Consider the following 24152-nt stretch of genomic DNA (forward strand, 5'->3'; position numbering starts at 1 on the left):
TGTGGGCCTTCTAAGAACTGTATCAGCCACTGGGTTACCTTTGCAAGGGCAGGAATAAATGCCCAGATGCCTGCTTTTTAAGAAGGATGGAGGCGGAGAAAATGTGTGAGGGGGGAGCATGTGGAATACAGGGCTTGCTATACAGCACATAGATTTTATTTCCCCAAACTTGTGTTTAATTTAAAAAGCATGCCAGGATTTGAAAGACATTGTCCACCACAAAATAATCATAGGGCAGATACATCACAAATAAACACACATTAGTGTGGCTAGAGCTCAACCCATGACATGCAGTGTGGTTTTCCAAATCATCTACAATAATATTGGAGTGTGGTTATCTGCAAGTGCTGCTTCAGGAAGACCCTGGAATAACAGTCTCCTGAATCTTGGTGGAACTGACAGCCCAGACGCTGCTAATGGGCCTTTCAGCTCACCATGCCAAGTCCTTCTGAAGGTCATTCTCTCCTGGCCAATTAAAGACGGGCACAACAGGAACAAATCCACCAGCATATACGGCAATTTAACCACTCCAACATAATTCTGGAGCATGCACGGAACAGCGTGAAATACGGAGCCTAAAGAATTAGGTGACTGGGAGTGGTCATTGTGCGTCTAAGGTCTGGTGTAATAGAGTTAAAAACAAAGTCTCCATGTTCGTTCAAACGTACGTGCAGTCGGGCATGCTTGCGGGTTAACCCAGGATGAAAAGGGGCTGGATGGATGATTACCTGTTGTGTTCACTTCCTCTGGGGCATCTGGCATTGGCCACAGTCGGAAGACATGATACTCAGCTAGACGGACATTTGGTCTGACCCAGTATGGTGGTTCTTATATAGGGAAGAAAAGACTCCTTCTCTGGGGGGTGCTAACACTACTCAGTTGGTTGTTGCAATTTTTCAAATAATTTTGATCCAGTCAGTCATTGGAAATAGTTAAAAAGCCGGATATAGTTTACTAGATGTCAGGGGACATAAACATAGGAACAATGGGGGTTGTATTCCTCACAGTAAAACCACATATCTGAACAGTTGCAGTTTACAACTAAATAATCCTTCGAAGCCAGGATTTCCCTGCCTTCATAACGGAGCCCCCTATGGTAAAATGAACCAAATCATGACCTCCCTGCATCCCCACCTTGTGTTGTGAAAGGCCTGCATGCCTGATTTTATACAATCCACAAGTGTCCTTCACACCCCACTTCCCTCAAAAAAAAAGGGGGATGTAGATCTTCATAATAGGATGTTTCCTCTCCTTTCTGATGTGCTTTGATGAGCAGAGAGATAGTAAGAAGCAAGGACAATAAAAATACCATTACTGGCATCTGAATTAGCAGCATCCATAAAATGGGCCTGCTCAACACCTCACAGCGATGGTTTCAGGCTCTCTGAAAACTCAGGCAGACACTGCACCCATTAGGGTCAGCGTTTGAAGGGTTTCTTCACCATCATAACAGACTTATTTCATAGAAGAAAAAAAACTCTGAGAGACTGTCTGTGCCCCATGCCCAGCAAGTCCTAAGCAGCAGCCCTTCTTCCCCAGTTTGGGGAACACACCTTCACTAAATAAAACCAAGTCTTGCATATGGGTGCAGCATATAGAAACACATTTACAAACAAATATTGTAGGTATGTTCTTAGAGACAGACCTAGTGCTGAGGGCACTAACAGCTCAGGTAAGGAAGTAGTGAGCCTTACAAATTGTAGCTAATCTTGACTTACATAAACAAGCAAGTTTGATAATATTAGACAAAAGTAGAGCTTTAATGATCGATATCAAGTTCTCCCCAAATGACAGCTGCTTCTTTTTATAGAAAAGTTAGTGAAACAGCATTTAAAGGTTAAAGTTAAGAAAGGATTGTGACTTTTTTGCTTCTAAATAATGCATAAATAAAGCCTGAAATATGTTTTCCCCCCCTACTTGTTTCTTTTTTAGCAGTTCAGGCCTTGTCAAGGTTTGGGAGACTCTTGCGCTGCTGGGGATTAAGTGCTATAATGACATTGCAAAAGACTGAAAGCTGAGCCATTAGGAAGGAAAGGATTTAAATCAGGCTGTTTAAAACCTAGTGATGTGGCAGATTCTCCCATCACTTGGGGTCTTAACATCACAAAGTATCATTAAAAATATTCTATAGTTCAAACGGGAGTTATGCATTTGATGCAGAAACTACTGGAGTATGTTTGCAGGACTGCAGAAGGTCAGATTAGACATGCACAATGGTTCCTTTTGGCACTAAAAGCTGTGAATCTATGAAACACTTTATCTTCTGTGTATTTTTGCTAATAACCTTTTAAGTTAGGTGTCTAGTTAACACAAAGGAAAACCAATGAATAGTCCTGGGGCTCCCTTAGCCTGGTCTATGTGAAGACCTTAGTCCAAAATCACGCTCCCCACAAACTCTGAATTAGTATATGGTGCGTCCACACTACCAAACCTGTTACTTCAGAATAACGGTCCACGGAATTCCAACTTTGCACTCTGGCTTTTTATCAGGAATGATGCTAATTCCAAACTTGTAAGTTTGAAATAACGTTAGTGTGGACGCTTCGATGCCACTAATTCAACCTATTTGGCCTCTGGGCACAGCTCCCCGGAGTGCTTTCTGGGGCTCCAAGTCCAAGGGAATGCATCCACATTAACAGAGCCTGCCTTGGACTAATGTTGATTCTTCCCCATAGTGAGACCATACAAGTTCGAATTTGTAACTTGGGGAGTTCTTAAGTCAAATTTGGTAATTTTGAAATAATTTCCTAGTGTAGATGTGGCCTTAGAGACTCACAAATAGATATAGATATTTGTGAGTCTCTAAGGTGCCACAGGACTACTCAATTTTAAAGTTACATATTAACATGGCTCCCACTCAGATTTTTAAACATACCACAGTTCTGAACATTTATGATAGCTCTACTTATGCCTTTCCTAAGGCTTGCGAGAACTCACAGTACACTCCTCCTGAGATTCCCAAAGAGTCTTCCGGAAAAGCCACGTAACAGAGCACTCAGCATTCCTGATATTCCTCCGGTAAAGTCAAGCAGAAAAAACCCCTCTCACTGAGTTCTTCTCATTTCAAGAGTTCTTTATATTAGGGATGTTAAATATCGGTTAATTGAATAGTTGATTAACCTCATGAATTCTTATCAGTTACTTAACTATTCTATAGTTCCCGGGGATGGGGATGGCAACCAGTGCATTCCAGCCCCACTCACAAGGAGCTCCCTGCCACTCCATGCTGCTGCCTCTGTATCAGAGGCAGCAGTGCAGGGTGCCAGGCGGGAGCTGATCTGCAAGGGGAGCCTGTTTAAAAACCAGCTCCCTTCACGGACCAGCTGCCTGTTGCCCTGCTCTGCTGCCTCTAATACAGAGCCAACAGTGTGGGGTGGCAGCAGCCCCTGCCCAGGGAGGGGTCTCAGCTCCCAGACACAGCACAAGCCAGAACTGAGCTGGTCTGCCTGTCCATCAGGCTCCTAATTAGAGGTGTGAAGGACTAGTCAACTAGTTGCTTCCCTCCCCCCCCCCCCCACTTGCTGCCTCTATCAGAAAGATGCAGCAAGGGGGTGGGGGAGAGGAAGGGGTACTTGAAAGTGGCAGCACTGTTTGAAGCCTGGGGCCAGACCCCGGGGTCTACATGGCACTGCCATTTTGAAAAGCTGCATGCAGCCCGCGGCCAGCTGGGGCATCCGCAAGCTGCACGGGGTGTTTCAAAGCAGCAGTGCCATGCAGAGCCTGGGGTCAGCAGGGGAGTCCCCAGCTGATCGCAGGCTCCACTCAATGCTTTCACTTTTGAAGTGGCGGCCTCCTCCGCACTTCAAAGGCAGGGGCACCCTATCAACTAATCGAATAGTCGATGCAAAATGCATCGACTATTCGATTAGTCAATTACCCAAAACTTAACATCCTTACTCCTAATGCACTTTAAATGCTGAGCCGCAGCAGGTATAGGTCCCAGACCCAGAGCAAGCCGGGACTGAGGAAGGCTACTGGACAGCCTGCTAAAAAAATTACTGGCGGGGGGGGAGGGGGGGAAAATGTGTGTAGTCTTTAGCACTAACCAATACACTTTTTTAAAAAAATCAATTAATCAACTACTCTATTACATCCCTATTTTATATATCATACAGAAGTGTAAAACAAAAAACAGATCTAATTTTCAATAAATGTCTGTCATGAAGGCAAGAATTTCATCCATAACATTCTCCCCAATGGCAATACGAAAGCAAAGATTAAAAAAAAATCCCAGCCAGGTCCTGAAAACCTAGAGCGCTGGATAGTGATATAAAGGAGTAGTCAACTAGTCAACTACCTATAAGCCTATGCTTTCTGGGACTCTGTTCACTGTTTGCTTTGTTATGCTGTATGTGATTCTACTGTCCTGTGCTGCTCTGTAGAGAGAGACAGAGAGAGAGAGAGAGAGAGAGAAAATGTAGCACCCAGTGAGGGATGGGGTCCTTGGGGGAGCCTATGCTTATTGGGTAGTCGAGTCGAGTACTCCTCACATTCCCCCGCTCCTTGCTGCCTCTATATATGAGGCAGCAAGATGGGGGGAGGAGGGAAGCAGGAGCCAGTGCTAAGGGAGCCGGGTTCACCACAGCACCGTCTCTGCAGTGCCACCCCATCCCCCACCCCCAGTGCCTCTATCAGAGGCGGGGAAGGAGGGGCTGCTGCCGTGAAGCACCCCGTCCGCAGCAACCCAGCTGGGCAGGCAGCCGGCTCCGTTCCGGCTTGCGCTGAGTGCAGGACAAAACCCTGCTGCAGCTGTGCAATTTAAAATGCAGTAGGAGGCGGGGGAACAGGCTGCCCAGCTCCTACTACCTTTTAAATTGCACAGCCGCAGTGGGGTTTGGTCCCACACCTGGTGTGAACTAATCCAGTAGCTGTTAAAAATCCTATCAACAACTTAATTAGTTAAATACCCACATTTTAACATCCCTAGTGCAGGAGCAGTAACACTGAAGGGTTCCTCCTGGGAATTGAGGGGTGTTTCAAGCAAGGGCCTGCGAGTCTGCAACCCCTTGGGAACAGCAGGGAGATGGCCGATACCCATCTCCTGAGGAGGGACAGTCGAGCTGTGAAAGGAGAGAAGGATGAAGATCGGAGGGTTCAGCAAGGCCCAGATAATTGCCCAGCTGAAAGAGAATGATTCCCCCATGGAGCTGGATCCAGTCCCAGCTGGGAGAAGCCAGACAGCTCCAGGGTCTGCACAACAACTGCAAGGGCCCAGCGCCAAGCTGCTGAGATAGAGGCTGCTCCTGCAGGACTGTGACATGGGGGGAAGGGGGGTTTGTGTTAAGGACAGAGCCAAGTCCTGACTGATGCTCTGGCACGGAAAGAGGAGCCTGAACTTCCCCAGGCCACTGGCTGAATGACCCTGCTCAGTTCGGTCTTGAAGGGGGGAGAGATGTGACGTAGGGAGGGACCGTGTTCACTGTTTGCTTTGTTCTGCTGTATGTGATTCTACAGTCCTATGATGCTCTGGAGAGAGAGAGACAGAGAGAGACAGAGAGAGAGAGTATTTGCATGCGTGCGCAGTGCCCAGTGAGGGATGGGATCCTTGGGGGAGTACTCCTGAGGGAAGGCACCCTTTACAGAACAGAGTTTGGTCTTATGTCATGCTAGATGTCGCAGAGGTGATGCCTATAGAAAACCTGGCAACTGTTAAGCAGTGGGTGTGCTGAGCCCCTTGCTGTCCAACTATTATTCGTTATGCTACTCCAGCTACCTTGTTGTCTCCCTCCTTATATTTAGATTGTCAACTCTTTGGAACAGGGACTGCCTTTTTGTTGTTTTTCTAATCTAGGATTACAGTACTAGGAGTGGCAACAATACAAATAACAACAGCGACAACAATAATAATAAACAAAGGTCCACTAAAGACACATATGAGAAAGCCTAAAGAAACTGTCCACTAAAAAAAAACCTCATGCCACACTTCTGAACATTTATGATAGCTCTGTTAAAGAAATTACACCTAAAATAATCCTGTTCAACTTATTCATAAATGATCTGGAGAAAGGGGTAAGCAGTGAGGTGGTAAAGTTTGCAGATGATACTAAACTGTTTAGGATAGTCAAGATAGAAGCAGACTGTGAAGAACTTCAAAAAGATCTCACCAGACTGAGTGATTGGGCAACAAAATGGCAAATGAAATTTAATGTGGATAAGTGTAAAGTAATGCACATCGGGAAAAATAACCTCAACTATACGTACAGTATGATGAGGGCTAATTTGGCTACGACAAATCAGGAAAGAGATCTTGGAGTTATCGTGGACAGTTCTCTGAAACTTCCACACAGTGTGCAGCAGCAGTCAAGAAGGCAAATAGGATGTTAGGAATTATTAAGAAAGGGATAGAAAATAAGACACAGAATATCTTACTGCGCTTGTATAAAACTATGGTACGCCCACATCTTGAATACTGTGTACAGATGTGGTCTTCTCACCTCAAAAAAGATATTTTGGCCTTGGAAAGGGTTCCGAAAAGGGCAACTAAAATGATTAGGGGTTTGGAACGGGTCCCATATGAGGAGAGGTTAAAGCGACTGGGACTTTTCATTTTAGAAGAGAGGAGACTAAGGGGGGATATGATAGAGGTATATAAAATCATGAGTGGTGTGGAGAGGGTGAATATAGAAAAGTTATTTATTAGTTCCTATAATAGAAGAACTAGAGGACACAAATGAAATTAATGGGGAGCAGGTTTAAAACTAATAAAAGAAAGTTCTTCTTCACACAGCGTGTAGTCAACCTGTGGAACTCCTTGCCAGAGGAGGCTGTGAAGGCTAGGACTATAATAGGGTATGTCTACACTACCCCGCTAGTTCGAACTAGCGGGGTAATGTATGCATACCGAACTTGCTAATGAAGCCCGGGATTTGAAAGTGGAACGAGGTGTACAGATAGTTCGAACTAGCTAGCTATTCCGAACTATCTAGCCCGTGCCGCGTGTAGCCGCGCGGCACGGGGTTCGCACTAGCCGGCTTTCAAAAATGGCGGCGCCGGCTTTATGCTAATGAAGCCCGGGAAATTCAAATCCCGGGCTTCATTAGCAAGTTCGGTATGCATACATTACCCCGCTAGTTCGAACTAGCGGAGTAGTGTAGACATACCCATAGAGTTTAAAGAAAAGCTAGATAATTTCATGGAGGCTAGGTCCATAAAAGGCTATTAGCCAGGGGATAAAATGGTGTCCCTGGCCTCTGTTTGTCAGAGGCTGTAGAAGGATGGCAGGAGACAAATCGCTTGATCATTGTCTTCGGTCCACCCCCTCTGGGGCACCTGGTGCTGGCCATTGTTGGCAGACAGGCTACTGGACTAGATGAACCTTTGGTCTGACCCAGTACGGCCATTTGTATGTTCTTATGTAAGATAACAAGAAGTGAAAGACTTTATAGAAAAAAATACTACAATGATAGCACCAAGATTGGGGGCTCATTGTTGAAATTACCTATTATTTCTTCAGTTCGGGAATGGCTGCATTGCAGCTGGAAGCATGCCTCCCAGCCCGGGTAAACAGACTTGTGCTAGCAGGGTGACACGGCGCGTTGGGTTTTCCCATTTCCTGCACCCCCATAATGGCACAGACAGACTCCACCGGCCAGTAGAACAGAGGAAGTTTATTGCTTCTCCAGGATACAGCACAGCACAGATGTAATCTGGTTACAGGGCAGGCCTAGGATGCCTCAGCCCCCGTTGAGATGGGGGAGCCTGGGCCCCTAAATCCCAGCCTGTTGCCTAGGCTGCTTCCTCCATGATACCAGCGAGAAACCTAACTCATTTCCAGCCCTGCCCCCAGCCAGGGCTCCACTCCCCTTCTTCCCACTGTTCCGCTCCCTGGGAGATAACTGGTCAGACAGGTTTGAAGCCCCCTTGCATAATGACTCATCCCCTGCCGTGCTGCAGCCAGCAGCCAGTGGAGGTCACTCACAATCCAAGCCTAGCAAACAGCAAGGTACCCACACTATGTCACAGCAGGGCTCCTGTTAAGCATGCTAAAAATGGTTGTGTGTGCCCACTACAGCGGCTGGAGCTAGCTACCTGATTGACCTCAGATGCAGAAGGCAAAGTGGGCTTGATCTCAGGGAGGCTACTAAAGCTTCCTCCAGTGCTGCAATGTTCACACAGCTATTTATAGAGAGCCGGCAGGAGCCCCACTAACACAGGTTTGTCTATCCAGGCTGGGAGACTCACCTCTATCTGCAGTGTAGACATACCCTCTGTTTGTGTGGAGTCAGCTCCTTTTACACATTTTAACCGGTCATTCTTTCTTTCCAAAGCCAGAAGTGAACAGATTATGGACTGACATCTTCCATTGGCCCTTTCCAAAGGACATGGTCCTCTTAATACCTCATCATTTTTTTAAAACATTACTCCGAATAATTCCAGGGACCAGATCCTACATCTGCCCCTAATTTCTTCTGCCAAGGAGCTGTGGTTTTGCAATTATGTTTTTCCTCTCTTTTTTTAAATAAAGCGTTTCTGCATGAAAGACCCACATCAAAAGGTACAGGAGAAACAGACAATGCATGAAAAGCTGCCAAACACACAGAAGAAATTGAAGGAAAGCAGTTGCAACTTCCAGCATGTTCCTGCAATTTAGCCACCTCATGCACTGTTATCCTTATGAGTGGAGGGGGGGCGCGAAGAGAAAGTCAGACTGTCCCTTTAAATGACTTCTCCACGCCCTGTTACACAATCTTTAAAACACATCAGCTGCTAGCCTCAAAACCGAAACAATAGATCGCATTTACCAGGCTTTCAAAGCAAAATGTTTACTGCAGAATTACAACCTTCTTTAAAAAAAATCTAGTCACTTTAGAGGCATTTGATAACTTTCATCACTGCACAGAAGCATACAAAGAATCTCCAAAAGCCTCACAACACAAACCTCCATATTTGACCATAAAGCTTTCAGATGAAGAACTGCTGCAATATTACAGACATAAATTACCAGATTAGTTTCCCCAATCTTCAAACCAGAGAAGAATTTAATCTACCATCTGCCTCCAAGCTCATCAGCTATCTATGCTATTCCATATTTCCCAAAGCGCATACTTCGGTTTATACCCATAGGAGACATGGCCCATTGATTTCTATGGAGCCAGCATTTCACCTATGTTCCTTTCTTATAGTGTTAAGTCAGGCAGACAAATAACACACATGGAAACTTGTTTCTATTTGTAGCATCCAACAGAGTCGCAACATGGAAAAGTTCCCTCTTTCTTTTCCTCTCTCACATACAGACATCAAAGATGGTACTTTAATTGCAACATTGAGACACTTAAACCTAATCCTCTCTTAATAAACACGGGTGCTGTCTTATTGCTTCATTACTCTCAAAGGATACTATGGTCCATGAATCTCTGACTCACTTGCAAGAATTTGCTTCTGGCAAACTGACTTCCACTGCCTCCCTTTGCCAAAAAAACAAGAACACAAGAGTACTAGTTTCCTGTGAGTCAGAAAAGGCTTTCCTCCTCACAGGGACAAACTGTAAAGTGAGGAGCACAAGGGGAAAGAGACCACAAAACAAAAATACGCAAAAGAATGCTTCCAAAACTTTTGGAAGAAAGCAGGAGTCTGATATAGCAAGACCACAAGGTAGGCCCAGGGGATATAGGAATACAGGTACCCACGGAAAGTCACTAAGATGCTTTTGAAAAATCCTCTCCATATATTTTCAAGTGCGGCCACTGTTTTTAGGTGCCCAAACAGAGACACCCTACATCTGTGTTTACAGAAGTCCCAAGCACCCCAGTATTCTCCATTGCAGTCACCCAAACTTTATGTCACCCCCAAAGCAGAAGCCACTTTGGCCTCACTCACAACCTAAATTGAGAAGTACAAACAATAGGAAGGGGGAGTAACAGTTTAAGTTTCTCCGTGGAATACTGAAAGGAAAGAGTACGTGATCGACTGAGCAAGTAGGCAGGAAGTGGGTGTGTAATCAAAGGAAGTTTCATAGCAGTCCGGTGGGAGATCTACAGAGATCTACTGCAGTGACTACTTGTTCCTTTTTCAGCATTGACTACAAGGAATCTCAATAATAAAGAGGAACATAAGAGAAAAGAGAAAAAAGTCATGGCAAAATCATCATAAAAGCCTTAAAAATAAAAAACAAAAACTACCTTTTCATGACACAAGATCTCCCTTCAAACCAGCTCTTAAAAGTGTGTATTCATAGAAAAGGCAAATTATTACAAGCTGGGCATTCAAAGCAACCTTCTAAAACTGCCAGGAAAGTAACTAACCTAGGTATAAAGCAACACACACCTTGAGGATTAAAATGAGACAAAACACGTCATCTGGTTATAAACAGGCGTCCACTATTCACTGCAGATGAGCAGGGGAGTAGAAGTTTTGCAAGGCTGATCAAGTTACAGTCCCCAAATCCAGCAGGTGTCATTCAATAGCACTGATCTATCACAAAAGCACAACTTCTACCATAAGAACTCCAGGATGGGAGTTAAGAGACCTGGGTTCTAGTCTCTGCTCTCTCACCAACCTGCTGCATCACTCTGGGCAAGACACTCCACTTCTGTGCCTCAGTTTCCTAAACTGCAAAATGGGACTAACGATACATTCCTTAGTAAAATGTGTTAGGTTGGTGGGGAAACATTATATGCTTTATGTATGAGCTACATACAATTAATAATTTTTGGAAGACAAAATGACATTGGCTACATCCCTCTAAGACTGGAATTCTGCTACCAGTCAAGTCTGCTTTCAATTTTCATATGTACCTGCCCAAACTGCCACCTGCTTATTAGTGAAAGAACATCTCTAAACACAACATTTAGTAAGAATGTGCACATCGCCGGTTTGGCTTTGAAAGTGGACTACTGCCTGCATACTTGCACATGCAGGCTAGGGATGTAAGCGGCTACTCAAGTACCTGGGTGGCTCTTACTACATTTAAAATGCAGAGCCGCAGCAGACCCGTAGCCAGCGCAAGCCGGCACTGCTCAGTCCCGGCTTACGCTGGCTTTGGGAGCTATACCCTCTGCATCTCTGTATTTTAAATGTAGTAGGAGCCAGGCTGTCTACACTCCCAGTTCCTACGACATTTCAACTGCAGAGCCCCACCAGGGGTAGTGAGCACCTTCCCTTATTGATTAATCATGTAGTCAAATTGTATCGACTAAACAATTAGCAAATTACCTATGTGTTAACATCCTTAATGCAAGCATGTTAGATGCAGAAAGTGCACAGGAAAGCAGGAAATGTAAACACCCAGGCTGTGTCTACACTGGGCCACATATTCCAGAAAATCAGCCGCTTTTCCGGAATAAGCTGCGAGCTGTCTACACTGGCCTGTGAATTTCTGGAAAAGCAACGATGCTCTACTGTACAAAATCAGCCGCTATTCTGGAAAAACTATTCTGCTCCCGCTCGGGCATAAGTCCTTATTCCGGAACACTGTTCCAGAAAAGGGCCAGTGTAGACAGCCCAGTAGTCTTTTCCGGAAAAAAGCCCTGATCGTGAAAATGACGATCGGGGCTCTTTTCCAGAAAAGCACGTCTACATTGGCCACAGACGCTTTTCCAGAAAAAGGGCTTTTCCGGAAAAGCAGCCTGCCAATGTAGACGCTCCTTTTCCGGAAAAACTGAAAACGGAATAGTATTCCGTTTTAAGCATTTCCGGAAATTCATGCCAGTGTAGACACAGCCCCACAGAGAGAAGCAATTGCTTTTTCATACACAGAGACCATTTCACTCAATAGACCTGGCCCATGCAATTAGTAATCAAGTGCTTACTCATACAAGATGAGCCCTTGCACAAGTGGCATAGTGGTGAAGTCTCGCTGAAAATGCTTCATACAAAACCAACCCAATGAGCTCCACTGGTGTTTTATAGTTCAAATACTGTTAAAAGTTACAATCAGCAATGGCCACAACTTACACAGGGATGTGATTATGAAAGCTGATGTCAAACCACACACTTCTTTATGAATTTTCTGTATTTGCTTGGGAAACTTGGACTCCTGCAGTCACTAAGCTTTCCATGCCACATACATGCAATATTTAGACTGAGAGGAATCTAATGTGGAAATGTCTAGTGACGTGTGAGAGGGAAAGCAGAGAATGAGAAAAACAAACACATTTCAGTTGTATGCTGCTTTTCATGGTTGCAGAACTCTAAGCTAGGACTGCTGGAGTGTAGCTCTACTCCCAGTTCTGCCCTGGCCATGCAAGACAACTTGTAAATCCCCAGTTTCTCCATCTGATTAGCAAGAATATAGTCCTTACCAACTGCAGGGCCTGTCTATGCGAAGGAGAAGATCGACGCTCACGTAGACTTGTAAATCAAACACTGAGGGCAGTCCCCAGTGGCATCTGGCACTTCTCATTCTGTGTGGAGTAAGGGAAGCTGACAGGAGCATGTGCTCCCATCAGCCTTCCACTGTGTGGATGCCACCATGACTCAGTTTAAGGTAAGGCAAAATGCGTAGCTGGAGTTGCACGCCTTAAAATCAACTTGCCTGGAGGGGCAAGCTGCTTGCATGAGCCGATATGTGCATGGAGCTGGCTTCCCACATATACCAGTTCCCGCCTCCCCTCCCCCCCATGATACAGAAGCAGCAAGGGGGGAGATGCGTGTAGTCAATTGGATTAACCAATAAGTCCAGGTTTATCGGTTAATGGGGTATTCGACCACACTATGATATCCCTACTGATTATATGAATGAGATATTGCAATCATGTTCAAAACAGAGGACAATGCAGTGCACTTCTATAGAGCATTTCAATGGAGTATCTCAAAGCTCTCTACGCATGCTAACTACCCAAGGCTCTCAATACCCCCGTAAATCAGATGAGGACTGCTTCTCCTACCAATGAAATGCAGGCACCGCTGGACAGCACTACGTGGCAGTTGAAATATTATCAATTTGGAGTGGTGGGAAGGAATTAGTTTTCTGTCTGGAAAAGTAACTTGCCTCCAATAGTTACATGTCCCATCAAAGATTAACATATTTGAAAGAAAACAATGGAAAATCCTATATTCTAATATATTTACTCTGTGTATAGACAAGTTTGCTGTTTCCCTTGCATAGTCAGTTTACTCCTTGCTGGGAAACCACTTATAAACATCAACAAGGGAGAAAAAAGCTCTTGGTATCTTATTTCAGAGAATGTATTTAAAAAAAAAAACACTCAGGACATGCTGAATTAAAGCACTTAAAAAAAATCAGATTAACAGGGTCCCTTTAAAAGAAGAGGAGAAGAATTCCACAGAAACTGCAGGAGGAGTTGAGAGGTAGATTTCAATTATCCAAAGTGGAACTGATTCCTAGGTTAAAACACTCTCACGAATTATAGTTCTTGCAGGAGTAACCACCAAAAATGGACAGGACCTCAGTTTTACCTAGATGACTGCACTCCTCAACAGCACAGCCTCTCACACTATCAGACAGAGCACCCCCTACTCATCAATGACAAGGTTTGCAAGATTACATTCATTTACTGTTGTTGAGAAAATGTTTCTCAAGTAAGATGCTTGGGCCATGAGTTTACACAGAAACCAAACTCTGATGTTTTATTACACATTAAATTCCCAGCTTTCACAATTTCCAAAATAACCTTCCTAACGTAACTGAGGCTGTATTGTGGGGTGTAAACTACCCCCAACACACACACTTCATTTTAATTCATTATTGATTTTGAAACCTAATGAGCATGCATAAATATCAATATTGCTAATCATTTCACTGCGGATCAGCTTAGCAGAAAAAAAAAGATAATGTACTTCAGTAATAGAGATGTAGCCGTGTTAGTCTGGTCTAGCTGAAACAAAAGACAGGACTATGTAGCACTTTAAAGACTAACAAGATGGTTTATTAGGTGATGAGCTTTCGTGGGCCAGACCTACAATTTGATCTGAGGAAGTGGGTCTGGCCCACGAAAGCTCATCACCTAATAAACCATCTTGTTAGTCTTTAAAGTGCTACATAGTCCTGTCTTGTGTTTCATAATGTACTTCAGTCCTTCATTACTGGACTTTAAACATACCTGAATCTACAGTAGGATAGCTAGTCGGCAAGACCGACAGTCAGTCGTGTCAACTTCACTTTGCTCCTGCTTAGGAAGGCAGAGAGCAAGGGCAGGTACTGGAGTTACAAGGGAAGGGCACCCAAAATTAGAGACTGGAGGAGAAAGTTAGATTAGTGGAGACTTGCCCATGCAGCAGCCAGAAGGATGGAAGAAGGTAATGGTAACGGAAACACTCCTCCCCAAAAACTAGGGATGTTAGAAAGTGGTTATTTTAATAATTGTGTAACTACTAAAGAATTCAGTGGTTCCATGATTATTTGATGCCCCGGGGGCAAGGCTGGCAGGCAGTGTGCTCCCAACTTCACTCTCGGGGAGCCCCCTGCTATCTTGTGCTGCTGACTCTGTAATCAGACTCACCGCAGACAGAGGCTGCTCCATTGGATGCTGGAGCAGCCTCTGCCCACAGGGAGCTGATACAGAGGTAGGAGCATGGGGCAGCAGGCAGGCTTCCTGCATGGCCTGCCTCCCCAGGTTGCTGCTTCTGTATCAAAGGCAGCAGCACAGAGTGACAGGCAGCTCCCCTGCATGCTCTTTATTGAAAACTTGGACCCAGCAGGATGGGACTAAGCCAGCCTGCTGGTCCAAGTTTTAAATGAAAAGCACAGAGTGGGGAGGGGGTGTTTTGCGGTTAATCGGAATAGTTAACCGATAAGCAATCGTTTATCGGTTAAACGGTTAGCCGGCTAGCTACTAACATTCCTGTCAACCCCTCCCCCAAATTGTGACAAGACAGATAGAAAGAGAGAGCGCAAGGAAAAGAGCTTGTTTTTCCCTTCCAGCAGTGTGAGCTGAGGAACAGACAGCAAGACAGAGTGCAACGAGATCACAGAACAGCATCTTGCTAGGAAGCCAGCCCCCTTCCTGCAACTGGCAGCGGGACTTAGTACCTTACTGCTGTCCCAGTCCATACTTGGTATCAATCTTCAGCTATAGCTACTACCTGGTACATTGTCAAGCTCTGCTCACCACTTTGTGCAACAACTTATAAATTCCCTACAAGATTCCCATCCAATTGGTGACCAGCCCAACCCTTCTTATCAAATAAACTTCAGTTTCAGGTGCAATAGCTGTGTATTTAACTGCTCTCACAGAGGCCTTACTGAATTCTGACCTTAGCCATATATCCGTGCATGGTCCAAGCAGAGCCAAAGCTGGCCCATGGGAGCTTGCATTCCAACGTAGAGTTTTAAATACAAACACAAGCTGAGTTCGTTCCCTAACGCACACACCATATTAGTACTTCAGCCAAGTGCCGCATGATCAGACCTCTCTACACAAGTTCTACAGAGGGCCTGGGGATATGAAATTCAGTTCATGGCTTCTGCTTCTGGGTCTCTACAGCTGAGATTTTGGATCCGGATGGAACCTTTCACAGTCCTTGGGGGGAGGGGAGGTTAAAAACATACTAATTTGTTTTAGATGACATGTTAAAACTATTTGCAGATGCCTAAAATCACAGTCAGAGCTGAAATCAACCCAATACATCATGCAAGAATCCCTCAGCCTATGTAGTCAAGTATCAGAGGGGTAGCCATGTTAGTCTGAATCTGCAAAAGTGATGAGGAATCCTGTGGCACTTTATAGACTAAGGCTGTGTATAGACTGGCAAGTTTTTCCGCAAAAGCAGTTGCTTTTGCGGAAAACCTTGCCAGCTGTCTACACTGCCCACTTAAATTTCCGCAAGAACACTGACGAACTCATGTAAGAAATCAGTGCTTCTTGCAGAAATACTATGCTGCTCCCATTCGGGCAAAAGTCCTTTTGCGCAAAAGCTTTTGCACAAAAGGGCCAGTGTAGACAGCTCAGATTTGTTTTACGCAAAAAAGCCCCAGTTGTGAAAATGGCGATCGGGGCTTTCTTGCACAAAACCGCGTCTAGATTGGCACGGATGCATTTCCACAAAAAGTGCTTTTGCGGAAAAGCGTCCGTGCCAATCTAGACGCTCTTTTCCGCAAATGCTTTTTCACGGAAAACTTTTCAGTTAAAAGCATTTGCGGAAAATCATGCCAGTCTAGATGTAGCCTAACAGATTTATTGGAGCATAAGCTTCCGTGAGCAAAGACTCACTTCATGCATCTGACGAAGTGGGTCTTTGCCCACGAAAGCTTTTGCTCCAATAAATCTGTTAGGGTATGTCTACACTACCATCCTAGCTCGAACTAGGGTGGTAATGTAGGCAACCGGAGTTGCAAATGAAGCCCGGGATTTGAATTTCACTAGGCTTCCTCGTGAAACGAGGAGTAATGGTAGTTCAGACTAGGCTTCCTAGTCTGAACTACCTAGTCCATGCCGCGTGTAGCCGCGCGGCATGGAGTCCGCACTAGCGGACATTTAAAAATGGCGGCGCCCGGCTTTATGCAAATGAAGCCTGGGAAATTCAAATCCCGGGCTTCATTTGCAACTCCAGTTGCCTACATTACCACCCTAGTTCGAACTAGGGTGGTAGTGTAGACAAACCCTTAGTCTATAAGATGCCAAAGGACTCCTCATCGCTTCAGCCCATGTAGGCTCTTTCCTAGCACTCAGCGACATTCTCAGCTGATGTAAGTGACATAGTCAATGCAGCTACTCGGTAACACCTCCCAAGACACACCACAGTTTTTAAGACCAGAAGGAACCACCAAATCATCTAACCTGCTGCTGCTGCTGCTGCCTTCAAAGCTGGCCTCCCAACCAGCAACCACAACTTTCCGGCTGCCCAGTTACAAAGGGGGAGGGCAACACCGCAGTCCCCACCTCCACAATAGCCTTGTGACACCCTTTTAGGTCAGGATCCCAATCTTGAGACCTACTGACTTACGGGTTTTATGTATTTATATTTTGAAATACATATTCGTGATGTACAACCACACTGTGAAATTTACCATTAAAATATTTGGAACTGTGAAATCCAAGATTTTTAATGTGCTATGATGGTGACATTTACAATAATGGACCGTGAATTAAGTTGGGCCTTACCTATAACCTATTCAAAAAGGCTCAAGTGGGCAAAAGGGAAGGGAGAGTTCCCCTGTATGTCAAAAATTGCATTACCTTGTTCTCAGAGGAAAAAAAGTTCCTGAATGCTTATGGATCAATGTCCTAACAGATAAAGCAAAAGATGGAATATTATTTGGTGTCTGCTACAGCCCAAATCACACTAGAGTATAAAATAACCAACTTCCTTAGCCACCTATCTGTGATGTGTAGGGAAAAAGTGTGTGATCATGGGGGACTTTAAATTGAGCAATATATACTGGAGGTCTCATGCTGCCAGTACAAAAATATCCATGAAATATCTAAACTTTATAGATGACAATTTCCTAAATAAAAAAATGTAGCTGCCAACATGGGGGAATTCTACTCAAGACCTTGTGTTAACAGATAAAAAGGAATTGATCACAGAACTAAAATTTAATGGTAGTGTAGGTACAAGTGATCATGACTTGCTCACATTTGGGCTGTGTCTACACTGGGCCACTTATTCTGGAAAATCAGCCACTTTTCCGGAATAAGCTGCGAGCAGTCTACACTGGCCCTTGAATTTCTGGAAAAGCAACGACTCTCTACTGTACAAAATCAGCCGCTATTCCGGAAAAACTATTCTGCTCCCGCTCGGGCATAAGTCCTTATTCCGGAACACTGTTCCGGAAAAGGGCCAGTGTAGACAGCCCAGTAGTCTTTTCCGGAAAAGCGCGTCTACATTGGCCACAGATGCTTTTCCGGAAAAAGGGCTTTTCCGGAAAAGCAGACTGCCAATGTAGATGCTCCTTTTCCGGAAAAACTGAAAACAGAATAGTATTCTGTTTTAAGCATTTCCGGAAATTCATGCCAGTGTAGACACAGCCTTGTAATGTCCAAACAGATTAAAGTTCAGACTAGTGATATGTAATAATATATACTCACTTTGTGTTTCGATAGTGGCAATTTTACAAAACTGAAACAGTTATGCACCACAACAGCTGGGAGGAAAAATTTAATCAGAAACATGTTAATTATATTTGGAAATAATTTAAGAACACCTTACCAGATGCCTATAAAGCCACAATTCCACAAATGAGGAAGAAGGCTATGCTGATTAAAAAATCAACTGGTTTAGAAGGGAAGTGAATACATCTGTAAAAAATAAAAAACAAGCATAACAAATGGAAGAAAAGGGAAGCTGATAGTAACGAACACAAATCAGAAGTCAACAATTGCAGAAAATTGAGAAAAGGAGCTAAGGGTATGTCTACACTACCCCCCTAGTTCGAACTAGAGGGGGTAATGTAGTCATACAGAGTTGCAAATGAAGCCCAGGATTTGAATTTCCCGGGCTTCATTTGCATAAAGCCAGCCGGAGCCATTTTTAAATGCCGGCTAGTTCGGACCCCGTGCCTCATTTGCTTCATTTGCAATCCCGGGCTTCATTTGCAACTCCGTATGACTACATTACCCCCCCCAGTTCGAACTGGGGAGTAGTGTAGACATACCCTAAGGTACATAAGAAAAAAACTGTATGACTAGCAAACTTAAAAACAATAAGAAGTTTTGGCATTATATTACAAACAAAAAGAATTCTGACAATAGTACTGGCCCATTGCTAGATGAAAATGTTAGAATTATCAATAACTGGAAGATTTACATGGTGTTGCTCAGGTCCTTAACTCAATCATTTTTGTTTTTTTTTCCACTTAAACCATTGCTCCGGGGTGGGGCAGGCAGGGTATGCAGGCTGTCATGGGAAGAGGGGACTACCCCAGCCATCTCTCACAGCAGCAGGTTGAGACCAGGTGAGCAGTTTCAGCAAGCACGGCCAGCAGAGGGGTGCATGACCCCTGGCTAGGGCAGGTCTAGGTTCATCTGCCCCCCATTGTCCTCAGACAGATTGAGGAATGGAGCAAACGGCACTTTCCCCTTGCTGCCTCACAAAGGGGAACAGCCAGCAATACGAAGGGGGGGAGGAGCTGCAGATCCCCACCCTCCCTATGGGATGCTGGGGGGCAGGGAGGCTCGGGATTGAGGGCACCCCAGCCAACACCCTTCACCTGCCTGGTGACTCTGTTTCTTTTCTGCATGGTTTTATGCATTCCCTTATGAATGGGAAGCTGTTCCAATCAAACACTTACCTTGCTTTAAGTTATGGTAAGAGGAAGCTATATACCAAATTTGGTGGTCCTAACTCTCACTGGAACAGACAGAGTCGCTCTCTCACAGACTCTCTCTCTCAAATATATAGTAGATAATGCAGAAAAGGCAGATGTAGTCAATAGATATTTCTGTCTTGTATTGGGGGGGGGAAACAGATGATAAAGTCCCATCATATAGTCAGAACTCTTTTTCCATTCCACTTGTGTCTCTAGAACAGTGATGCACAACCCATGGGTCGGTTGCAGCTGCCTTCCTGGGAGGGTCGCAGTGCTCGGATCCAGCCGGCCATTTTTCCTGGCTTCCCAGCTCAGGGCCTGACGTACACGAGGTGGAGGTGGGGGAGTGGCAGGAGAGCAGCACGACAATTAAAGGAGCTGCTTTCTTTTCTTTTTTTTGCTCAACCAATGGGGGTCGCGAATGAAAAAAGGTTGCGCACCACTGCTCTAGAGGATGTAAACAGAAGATACTAAAATAAGACACTTTAATATGAGCAGGTCCAGATAATGCGCATCCAAGAGCTTTAAGAGAACTGGATTAGGATCTTCCTGGTTCGCCTACAAATGTCTACACTGCATAACTTATTTCGATCTTATTTCAAAATAGCTTATTTCATAATTTGGCATTGTCTAAACAGCATCAAATTTCAAAACAATCCACTATTCCGAAATGCCCCTTAACCTCATTCCACGAGGAGTTTCAGGGATGTTGGAATAGCGAACCCGTTATATTTCGAAATAACGGGATTGCCATGAAGATGTGGGATAGCTATTTCAGGATACTCCGGTATCCTAAAATAGCGTTGAAATGTAAACGTAGTCATAATGTTGATTTTCCAATTCATCTTGAGGCACTGAGCAATCTCCAGAAAGCTGGAAGAAAGCTAATGTTGTGCCAACGTTTAAAAAGTGAAAACAGGATAACCTACGTTATGATAGGCCTGTTAGCCTTACATTGATAGAAGGCAAGATAATGGAGCACTTAACAAGGGACTAACGGGGGATAAAATCATTAATGTAAATCAACATGGGTTTATAGAAGACAGATCATCAAATTAACCTGATACCTTTTTTCTATGAGATTATATGTTTGATTAATAAAAATAATAGACATAATATATTTATACTTCTTTAGGCATTTGACCCAATGCTGCATGATATTTTGAATAAAAAACTGGAATGATATAAAATTAACATCACACACATTACATGGATTAAAAACTAACTGATAGGTCTCAAAATGTAACTGTAAAAAGGAATCATCATTGAGTGGGTCTGTTTCCTGTGGGATCCTACGCTACTGAATAGCTTTATTAATGATCTGTAAGAAAACAAATTAATCACTGATAAAGTTGCTGATAACACAAAAATTGGGCGAGTGGTAAACAATACAAAAAAGACAGATTACTGATTAAACAATCTGGATTGCTCAGCAAATTGGGTGCAAGCAAACAATATGTATTAAGGATTAAATGTAAATGTATGCATTTGGGAACAAAGAATGTAGGCTGGGGGGCTTATTACCTGGGAAGCAGTGACCCAAAGAGATTTGGGGGCTGGGGTGGATAATCATCTGAACATAAACTCTTTGACTGATGATGCTATGGCCTAAACTGCTAATGTGATCCTTGGGTGCATAAATTGGGCAATCTGGAGTAGAGAGGCTATTTTACCTCTGAATTTGGCACTGGTGTGATGCTCCTGGAGTCCTGTGCTCAGTTCTGGTGCCCAAAATTAATTCAACAAGGATGTTGATTAACTGGAGAGAGTTCAGGGGAGAGCCAGGAGAATGAGCAAAGAATTAGAAAAATGCTTTGTAGGACCAGACTGAAGGAGCTCAATCTATTTAGCTAACAGAGAAGATTGAAGAGATACTAGATTTCAGTTTGAAAGTAGAGACATGGGAACAAATCCTTACTAATTGGCTCGTCTGTCAAGCAGAGAAAGGTACAGAATAGAGACCTAACGAACAGAAAAACATTAGCCATGTAACGGATTAAAATACTATCGGTTACACGGTTAAACTTTTTAGGGGATGAAGCAATAAGGAGGGAAAGGTCATCGCCCCTCACAGCGGGCTCCCCTCCTCTCCCAAGGCGGGGTCTCGCTGTGCCCCTATCTGTGCAAATGGAAATAATGCTGTGCAAAGTGCAACCAAAAGTGCAAGTCATTGAGAACCCAAGGGGTTCTTCTTTCCTGCCTCTCCCAGACAGTAGGAAAGACGTTCTTGTACAGAAAGCATGGGACTGGGAGCCAGGGCATTCTGAGCTCTGGGCCAAGTCACCAGTCGTCTGTGCTTCTGCTTCGCCACCCCTAAAAGGCGGAGAATGAGCTGGAGGCCTGCGCAGAGAGCAGTGAGATGGTAGGGAGAGACATGCAGAGTCCTGCTACATTTTATTCTTCTTCCCCAAATCACATCTAGCCTCCCCCCTCGTACAAAGCCAGCACCCTGGAGGCTATAGCTGTTGGGACCCATCTCACCGCAGGCATTCCAGGGTCCTCGGGCAGCACCTCCCTCACCCCCAGCAGGGAGCCGAGGGCTCCGGGGGGGATGCAGGGGCACTCAGTGCCGGGCGGGAGCATCTCCGAAGCAGGGACAGAGGGTGGCAGACAGGAGAGAGCAGGACCCGGCGGTGCAGCTGTACGCGCCTCGCCTCTCACTGCAGCCGCCCACAGCTGCTGTGTCACTTCCCCGGGCCCTTGCGGGGCTGCGGGGCATTTGGCTCCCCCCAGGCTCCAAGTCTCCGGCTCTTGGCAGGGGGGAGCGGGAAGGAGGCGGCAGGCAGGGGGTCCCCCCAGCCACCCAGAAGTGCCAGAACCCAGGCAGCCGGGACCGCGCCCAAATCCGGTTCGGGCGGCGACAGCTCATTCATCCAGGCGCAGGTGGCAAGCACCCTGGGGGCAAGTTGTGCAGCAGGGGCTGGCTGGCTTCACCCCCCTTCTCCAATTCCTACAGCTTAGCCCGGATAACACACGAGGGCCGGGCCGAGAGAGAGGGCTTGGGGCGGGAAGGGGCTGACAAAAAGCCACCGAGGCGGCTCCAAATCCGCACCCAGAATTGCACTGCGTGTGCCGGCAGACTTGCAGCCAGAATTGCACTGCGTTTGCCGGCGGGCGAGCCAGGAACGCGGCGGCTGCGAATTGGGATCCACTTCCGAATCCCAGCGAACGCGCCCACATTCCATGAGGCAGCACTTCGATGTATTCATTCCTAAATAATGTCAGACGCGTAACAAGAGAAAGCCCAATGAGGATCGCTCTGTTCACACGCCGCTTAATTTTACGATACGAATAGGCTCCGAATGGAATGGAGAAAAACGAAGAGCTTTGCAGCACAATCTGAAGTCGCTTAATTCTAGGCACACACACACACACACACACTAAAGCAGTTGTGTGCAAGTGAAAGAGGAAAGGGTTACAATCCCCTCCCCCTCAAAAAAAAAAACACCCAAAAAATCCTATATCAGGAGAGAGACACAAGAACCCGAGGACGCATCATCAAACAACAACAACAAGCTTCTATCAATCAGACACGCTTCTGGAACAAACAGTATTATAGGAAACAATCGCCCCCCCCCATACATTGCTCCCGATTATAGGGGGGGGGGGCTCGTTTATCTAAGCATTCTTTCAATACAGCTCTCACCGCGCTCAAGCTACGTGCCTTCATCCCCCGAGTCTAGTGCCAGACGGATTCTGAGTGATGCCTCAACACAAACACCCCGTCCTGATAGATCCAGGAAGCCCAATTGACCATTCATGCTCCCCTACCCCACCACAGCCCGCAATGGGAGTTCCCCGACAGCGGGGGAAGGGAAGGGGGGAGATCGGTCTAGACAACATGCAATCAACACACATCCACGCAAGGATGCGGGGGGAGGGGGGAGAATCACATGGGAGAGGGATAAAAATGAAAGCAAAGTACATGCCGCTGTGGCCTAGGAAGAAGCAAGGAAACAGGACCCTGACTAATCACAGCGCTGGACACAAAGCCTCCAGTCTGCCCTTTTGAATTCGTAGGGGGGGGGGCGGGGGCGGCAAATTGCAACCAGCTGCACGCTGGCCTCCACTACTGCGACCCAATGCCGCAAAAGGAAGCTTCACAACAAAGGGAAAACACACCCCTCCCTGGAACACAAACATGACAGCGACAACATGGTTTGCAGCCCGCAGCTCTAAGCTCTTCCCTGCCACCAAAACACTGAACTGCCCTTTCGCCTGTGCTCCCAGCCTGAAAAACAGCTTGTCTGGCGCGGGGAAGACAGATGGAAAGAAGAAAAAAAAACAAGCTCCCAGACAGTTGCAATGGTGCGTGTGTTTTACAGTTCCCAGCTATTAGGTGGCTTTTTCCTGGCAATCTGCACAGACACACACAAAACAAGCACAATCCCCATACAAACCAACCACTCCCCAGCTAGAGATGATCTTGATTTACCTTGCTGGCCGTCCAAGGCTAGGGGAGAGCGTGGCCTGGCTGGGGGAAGGGGATCCTGATGTCAGATTCCTGCCTTTAGGTTCATGAGTCCTGCCTTGATGAAGGAGGTTTAACTGCCCAGTACACAGCAGGAGAAAAACCCGGCTCTGACACAGGCAAAGAGAATGCAGGAATGTGACGTCTCAGCTCCTCCTAAAGACCCACGTGTATAGACTTTAAAAGAAAGGGACACGCTCGGCATGCTGGGAAATGTAGTTCCACTCTTTATCCTCTGGTTCTGGACATGGGAGTTGCTCCCCATCTGGGTAGGAAGAGTTTGGTTTGTATCGCTTTCGAGGTCAAAGCCCATTTGAAGTGGAACAAGGAAATTCTCTTGCATTAAGGCTCCCATTCCTCCCCAACACACACACTCCTGAAAACTCCGCAAATAAAGCACTGAAGATCCATATACAAAAGGCAACAAACCTTCACTGGTCAAGAGAAACTGTAGTTAAATGGACTGTTTCAACTGTAGGATTCTTGGGACTGGGATCTAATCTCTTCTTCTTTCTTTGTAAGACATGCAAGCAA

At 45.5% G+C, this 24152-nt stretch overlaps 1 protein-coding gene across 3 annotated transcripts in view; it reads right to left on the reverse strand.

Moving 5' to 3' along the window:
* Positions 1-23769, reverse strand: part of CTIF (cap binding complex dependent translation initiation factor) — a 324244-nt gene extending 300475 nt beyond the window's left edge. For all 3 annotated transcript variants that reach the window (XM_089779455.1, XM_089779454.1, XM_006136745.4), the window contains exon 1: positions 23583-23769. The gene's annotated coding sequence lies outside the window, so the exon portion shown is untranslated. The remainder of the gene's footprint in view (positions 1-23582) is intronic.
* Between the last annotated feature and the right edge of the window lie 383 nt (positions 23770-24152).

The sequence above is a fragment of the Pelodiscus sinensis genome, chromosome 6 (assembly GCF_052426305.1).
Source record: "Pelodiscus sinensis isolate ZL-2025 chromosome 6, ASM5242630v1, whole genome shotgun sequence".
Classification (NCBI taxonomy): Eukaryota; Metazoa; Chordata; order Testudines; family Trionychidae; genus Pelodiscus; species Pelodiscus sinensis.